At 44.2% G+C, this 6,657-nt stretch overlaps 1 long non-coding RNA gene across 1 annotated transcript; it reads right to left on the bottom strand.

The window, feature by feature from the left end:
* Positions 1-3,512: 3,512 nt before the first annotated feature.
* Positions 3,513-5,392, bottom strand: LOC119124902. Its single transcript, XR_005098357.1, has 2 exons — positions 5,261-5,392; positions 3,513-3,621 (listed from the first exon to the last, which is right to left on the bottom strand). It is a non-coding gene; the product is annotated as an uncharacterized LOC119124902 (long non-coding RNA).
* Between the last annotated feature and the right edge of the window lie 1,265 nt (positions 5,393-6,657).

The raw sequence follows: 6,657 nt of genomic DNA, 5'->3' as shown, positions 1-6,657 counted from the left end.
GAAACGATTTTGAAAGATAAAAACGAGAGGAAAAGAGAGAAATCTGTTTGCGGGCAGAAACTGATCTACACTAGTGCACATTAGTGTCGAGTCCTCATGAGAAATTCGAAAAATGGCACGCGCTTATGCGCTTCCCTGGTTAATCAACACTTGTTTGAATGAAAAGGAGGAGGGGGAATTGGCTGGGCTTCCTGAAAAACTGTGGACAAAGGGCCCATCTGATGTAGGACTTTTAATGTCCATTACCCCAGTACAAATCCAACCAAGATCAGAGAATCTCCTTTAAAACTGGAGGCAATAAATGGGATAGCCCCTGTCATAAATGGTCTTTGGTTAGGAGGAATCATTAGGAAGTGCTCAAACTCTTCCCGCAAACACTCCTAGCTGCCCAGTTCAAAAGGGCAATAAAATTGACTACAAAAGTTGCAAAAAGCAGACGAAGAACATTCCTTGGCAGATAGCATGATCAGAGCATTCAAACTGAAAGATGTGTCAAATGCAAATTTATTGCCACCTGATCTTTCTTCCCCACAGGTCAACAACCGCTCCAAGCCAGGAGACTGAGACAACATAAAGGTCGTCAAAAAGGAAAAACTGGGCCAGCCATGGTGGGAGGGGCCATTCCAAGTCTTGCTGACTACCCCCATTGCACTGAACATTGCTGGAAGGCCCAGCGAAGTTTCACCTCAACCACTGGACATTACAGAGAGTGCTGTACCCCATTTTCGGAGTGGGGGGAAGTCTGACTACAAAGGGGCCTCGTCGTTTAGGGCGGGGGGTCTCAATGTTGGGGAAGAATGGAATCCATAAGATCCCCACTCTGACTAGGCAATGGGAAATATCGGTGTCTCTGACATCTTAGTAGCAACGGGGCTCCACATGCCAGGTGGATCCTCTGCTGCGTTGTGGTTGGAGCGTGCTATGGTCTATGGGCTCGTCTGAATAGACCAAGTGACAATGTCGACTGAGGAAAAAGATGGTCACACGATAAGAAGTTTGAGGACTGGTCATGGGACCCCAGAAACCCACATGAAACCAACACTTGGTACCGTTCACCTGGAGGCCAGAGCAATGACTGTCACTGAAGCAAAATGCATGGCCTCTATGGGTGGAGTTGGATTTCAACACCGTGCTGTCACAGTCAGTGATGCTACCCCTACCGTCCTGGACTCACAGAAAAGAACCTGTGATCGAACTCTTTTGGATTAGTCCCAATGTGACTGTTGAAGGACGATAGATGCCACAAGTGGCCTAAACAAAAAGGCTACCTGGAATGGACTACACGTGTTTCGTCCAAGAAAATGAAACCCACGAATGCATTAACGACTGCTCTCCAGGAGGAAACTGGATGGGAGCTTTGGACATCACCGCTGAGTACCAGGATAGGAGAGCCATTTCAAGGCGTCAGGGCTCTCCTACCAACATGGCTGCACCATCGGACGGGACCTGCTTTATTCAGAATGGCTCGTGGCTTTGCGGTCACAAGAGTTGTCCGATGCTGACCGCCAACTGGACACGAGTGTGTGCACGAGTGTGGGTGACCGACCACACCTACAGGATACAACACCATCAGCTGACGACAGCACACAACTCTTCTGGACGTCGACGCAGGGCTGTTGCAGCCTTTGAACCACATTACCCCGTCTGGGGTGCGAATGTCCCTGATAGCCACAGAGTGTGGTCCGTCGGAGACAAAATCGTTCATGCGCTTTTTCCTTGGATCGGATCACTCTTCATCAAGACACTGAACTATCGTTTTCAATCCTTTGTGAATCTCTCGCTGCAAGTCAATGATGGACAAAACAGAGAGATTCAGGCTATTGGACTAATGGTCTTGCAAAACAGGATGGTTTTGGACTTGATGACTGCAGAGTAAGGTGGCGCGTGCCACATCATTGGGCCTTCCTGTTGCACATACATTCCAGGAGTTAATGACACATCAACGACGCCGTGAACTCACTGAAGAACATACAGCAGGCCATGTCATAAGACAAAGTCCCACATCAATGGGGTTTCTTTTCATGGCTATTATCTGGCGCTTGGTGCTGCTGTTGAAACTTGTGACTGAAGGAATAGGGGCAAAAGACACAAAACCCGCCTAGCCACAATACCAGATACGCTCACATCTCTTTGGATAAAGTATACAAGCAGACAAGTATATTCATGGAATCAACCAATAAAGCAGACATAACTAGACATTCTTTGATACAAGATAATAACAGAGGTTGCTACAACTTTATGATTCAATATGTATTTCTGTGCACTGCAAAATAAATGTATTTTGATATGTTGCTTACATAGCTTAATGACCCTTAAGGAACTGTGTAATGCATGCCTGATGTTTGTTCTCTAAATCATGGACACGGCCAGAGTCGTCTTGACCGTACAGTACTTGATTATATCTTGTGTTTTGATTAAACGTCATATGTCGCCTAATGCGAGACGCCAGCTTTTAGATTACTACTGAACGCTCTGCACAGAGGGAAATGTTTTGCCTAACAGAAAAGATATGGTGGAAAGCATGATTAAACTAAGAATATAATGATGTGAGCAAAGACATGAACTAACTTTGCATAGTCAGGGAACAGTAATAGATTAATGATGTTACAGCCAAAAAGCTCACATTAATTCGTACAAAATGACAAAAGTGAAAGAATGAGGTACGACAGCATATGTGCAAGAATGGAGGAGAATGTTTACAGGAAGGTCACTCGGAGATAAAAAACCAGCTGGTGCCAGAAGGAGACAGCCAAGGACTCGGCCAAAGATGATCACCAAGGCCGAAAGACGGGATGGAAGACCACAGCCCCCACACACACACCGAATCTTCCATAACCAGCACCCACTCCCATGGAATCAAACTCTCCTGCGAACTCGCCCCACCCCAACGACTCATCACCCATCAAACGCGCCCCACACCAACTGAATATAAGCTGACCAAAGAACCTTGAACGTGGCCTTTTCTGAATGGAGACTTTCTGCTCTTGAAGGGCCCAGCGCTGTATTGTACTTTCCTGAAAACAGAGCTTTCTTAACAAGAATTATGATTGAACTCAACCAACCTGTGTAAGTCTAATTTCTGCTTCAGTGTCTTTGCATTTTCCTAAATCTGAAGAAATTAAACGAGCACGCAGTGAGTGAATTGGATAACAGGTGATTGGCAATGGCTTTTGCCGTGAGGCGCAGATAGCGCTCCCTAAATTGTGGACCAAATCCAACATGACTCTTATGCTTGTTGTGCTGTTATTGTTGTGCTCGTTTACGACATGTGTTATCTCATGTTTGAAGTCAGCTGTATCAAGATCTGTGTCTTCTACCGTAGCTGAAGTGCGAATACAACATCTCAGGCCTGTCGAATGTGATGATTTTAATGCGCTGCGGACAGAAGATTGCGATAATGCTGATTGGCTGAACGTTTTTCACAGAAACCTGATGATTTGACCGTCGACAATCCCTCACAAGTGATGAATACAATGATGTTTCTGTGTTTTTCTTTTTCTATTTTCATTATATTTTCTTATTTATGTTTGTTAATCGGGGTGACATAATCATATGATAAACAGGAGGGATATGTTAGGGTTGATAGATTAGTTTCATCCTATGATTATGTTGCAATGTAACCTGTGTCAAACGCGCACTTTTTATCAAAGTGCCTCCGGCTCCCCAGTAACGGGTTCAATAAGCCGGGGCGAAGGGACTCGTCCGTAGCTGACCACCCGAGTTAAATTAATTCTACTAGAATCAATCTAATTTCTATATGACGCCAATCCCGCTAAAGTCATCCGACGCGCGAGCCGAGTAACTCAATTCGAGGCAAGTCGTCGATATGTCCGCGCCGTAATGATGGCTCCCTTCGGTTGTTTGATGCTGGTATTTCGTTACGGAGATTTTTTAGATGCCTTTGTTAAGACCTCAAGGATTCGTTAATTTACTAGAGCGCCCCCGCTCTAGCTGAGCTCAAGATAACTACTTCAAACCAGATCTGACAATTCCTGATGTTAAGGATTAAAGCTGTCTTCACTTTAAAAAGAATTGAACGGATTTAAAGAATGACTATGATAGGGAAATAAAGACATTTTAAAGTTGTAATTACCGCATATACACCCATGCGCGACATAGTTAATACGAAATAATCGATACCGAATTAAGGCTTAAGAGATTTAACGAATGAGCAAGAAAAAGAATTACAAGTCGAAAAAACAAAATAACAAGACTCACCCACACAGAACAAGAGAGGAGACTTAAGGTCTAAAATCCTATTTGGTTGAACAAGTCGAGTGATCGGCTCTCCTTTGTTCCAAAATCCTAATTCTGTTTAAAAAAAAGAGGAAAGGTCTGGCCGTGAGGAGCCTAGCCAAAAAAGTAAAATTGGCGACTTCTCCTTTCTGCCCGGGGCGGCTGTCTCCTCTGCCTTCCTCGAAGCTTAAAATTTGACAAAGTCCAATTCGAAGACTCTGGAAATTCATCTTAGTAGATTTTGGTTCAATCTCAAAAAGAATGCAAAATCCATCTTCATTCTTTTACTCCGGGCAGCGTCACGGCCATCGCCCTGACTAGGAAGAAGCGCGCCCGCTCTGTGTCCGGGCAACATATTTATATGCTTCTGGCATTACCTCATCGGAATTACCTCACCGGCACGTGAGGTGGCCTTTCTCGAAGTTTCTGGAAGCTTCGAGAATGTTCCTTAGCTGATCCCTGACCAGGCCAGCTGGAAACCACTGGTTGTCTTAGCAACCTTGCTTCAAGCAGCAATCACCGGAAACAGATGTTTCCTGTTTTGCTCGTTCTTTCTTTTAGTATTTAGCCCTTAATGTCTCCTCTTCAACTTAATACATTCAGGTATGGATGGAACACCAATGTTAAATACAGGTTGGACAAAACATTGCAACATGAATCACATATATCTTGTCTAATAAAAATCAATCTCAACACATAATAGTACTTAACACAATAATGGGTTCCTCCAACTTAAACACATATATTGATATTGCTCAAGCTGTTACATCTTAAAATTATGGCATAGCAAACTCTTTTTCCAAAATTGTGCGTTGCTACGTGTTTGAACAGGTCGTGTCCTCCCAATTGCTAACAATTTAATTTATTAGATTTGTTAATTTCCATCAGGTCACCCCTATGTCAAGCTTTAACACCATCTCCTGGTGAAAATTTGAACTACGACATGTTTTGGGATAGCCAATGTGCCTGGGCCAAATTCAATACCTAATTTTACACCATCTCGTACCACCATGCCACTTGACACCTGTAATAATTAATCAAACATGTCCTGTCGTAACAAAGTAGTAGAATAAAGTGCTAAGATCCTTTGAACTGATTGACCAGCTGCAGAGGACACAATCAAAGTTGTTCTGTTTACACAACATCGTAAAACACCCCCTACTATGATTTGATCAGAGGCCAGGGGTTTCACCCCCATGCTCACCCCCACCCTGTTTCTCTCAATAAAAATGCTCTTGCAAGAGGCCTGAGTCAGACCTCATTCGATCATCGCTGTATGCACAGCGACGAATGACTCTCCACTTGCAAGGCAAGTGTTTAAAAGGGCATACTGTCTCCCATGTGGTTCTTGCAAAATAAGTTAGAATGCACCACTCTAACAACAATAATGCGACCAGCACGGTGCAGTTGCGCGGTCGGCGACGCGCGACTGTTGCGCGTTCGGCGGTGCGCTGCAGTTGCGCGATCGGACAAAATTAAGCTCCCTGCGCACTGATGTCCACTTAAATTTTGGAAAGTACATCAGGACTTTAAAAATATTTTCTAAATTTCAGCGACGGTTCTGTCACAATAATGCGACCAGCGCGGTGCAGTTGCGCGGTGGGCGACGCGCTACCTGTTGCGCGTTCGGCGGTGCGCTGCAGTTTTGCGATCGGACAAATATGCGCAAATGAAAAAATGCTTAAAAAAGGCGGGGCTTTTTTGTCTTGAAACGGATTACATTTTTTTCCAGTATTTGTAATGGGAAAAATAGATTTGGAATTCGACCGATTCACTTCTCGAACCGCCTTCTGGAACGGATTGTGGTCAAAAACCAAGGTTTGACTGTATTTTTGCTATTCTTGTTAAAATCATACTTACATGTGAACTGGAAATGACAATAATAACACAGTGAAAGCCAAATTGAGCAAATTGGCTATTTTAGAAGTGTGTGTCAAACTGGTAGCCCTTTGCCTTAATCAGTACCCAGGAAGTAGCTCTCGGTTTAAGAAAGGTTGGTGACCCCTGGTCTAGACATTATACCCATTCGCTTGTGCGCAGCGGTAAGTTAAAGGTTGCTGGTATCGACTGAGTATGTTGCTGTGATCGTGTGCGTCTTTGACACAAAGTGAGTATATACATTTCATTGTTACTACTGTCCACTGTTGTGCCGTTTGTCTGATCGCGGTTTGCTTCGTGTGCACGCCGTTTGATTGACAGCTCTGGCGCGCTCCTTTATGTTTGCCTCACATCGTACGAGTAGCCGTTATGCAGCGGCACGGCAACTAACGGTCGCCAGCAAATGTATTTTGTTGTCTCGATGACTTATGTTTGGTGTGTTGCCGAGAGTATTTCATTTATGGTTATTTAGTATAGCGGAACCGTTACGCGCAGTTAGTTATGTAATGTGTGCCGTCTACTAGTGTTGTGTGACGTCAGAAG

The sequence above is a fragment of the Syngnathus acus genome, chromosome 1 (assembly GCF_901709675.1).
Source record: "Syngnathus acus chromosome 1, fSynAcu1.2, whole genome shotgun sequence".
NCBI classification, from domain to species: Eukaryota; Metazoa; Chordata; class Actinopteri; order Syngnathiformes; family Syngnathidae; genus Syngnathus; species Syngnathus acus.
This window is presented reverse-complemented; position numbering and strand designations above follow the sequence as displayed.